This window comes from Asparagus officinalis, chromosome 7, assembly GCF_001876935.1.
Source record: "Asparagus officinalis chromosome 7, Aspof.V1, whole genome shotgun sequence".
Taxonomy (NCBI): Eukaryota; Viridiplantae; Streptophyta; class Magnoliopsida; order Asparagales; family Asparagaceae; genus Asparagus; species Asparagus officinalis.
Window position 1 is genome coordinate 714,544 of NC_033800.1, and position 537 is coordinate 715,080.

A 537-nucleotide genomic window follows, 5' to 3' on the forward strand; every position below is an offset into this window, starting at 1 on the left:
GATAAAAAGGAAAAAACACTCGTCTAGGGCCGTGATCATGTATCAACCCAAAAATATGCACCACCTGGCTCATTTTTGAATAAGAAATGAATTGTTTTTCACTTATCTTTAATTTGTGTCCAGAGGTCATGGGGCATTATAGGAAAGTGCAGAAATGTTTAGAAAGTTAAGGGTTGGCATATCCAAACATGCTGAATTTATGTAAGAAGCTTGGCAGGTCGGACACATTCAAATTGACAATTCTCAGTGTGCATTATATTTTACTTGTCTCAGCTGTAATTTTGCATGCTTGTTTTATAGGGAAGGTAATCTGATTGATTAGTGGCTAACATATACATGCGTGGAATTGTGCATGGTAAATTATATTTTCAAGTACGAGGAACTTTGTGCATGTTTGGCTACTACTCATTTTATGAAACCTTGTAAGCTACTTCTTACTTGTTTTTCTTATTTTGTTAGAGGGAAAGGTAGTCTTTTAACGTCTGTATTAAATCTCCTTATAAGTGCCAAAAAATAAATTTGAAAAGCCCAACTTAT

The 537-nt window shown here is 34.5% G+C and overlaps 1 protein-coding gene across 12 annotated transcripts in view; it reads left to right on the forward strand.

Annotated features, from left to right (window-relative positions):
- LOC109850585 (RNA polymerase II C-terminal domain phosphatase-like 2) overlaps positions 1-537 on the forward strand; it is a 26,809-nt gene that overhangs the window by 1,537 nt on the left and 24,735 nt on the right. The gene's annotated exons all lie outside the window — the stretch shown is intronic.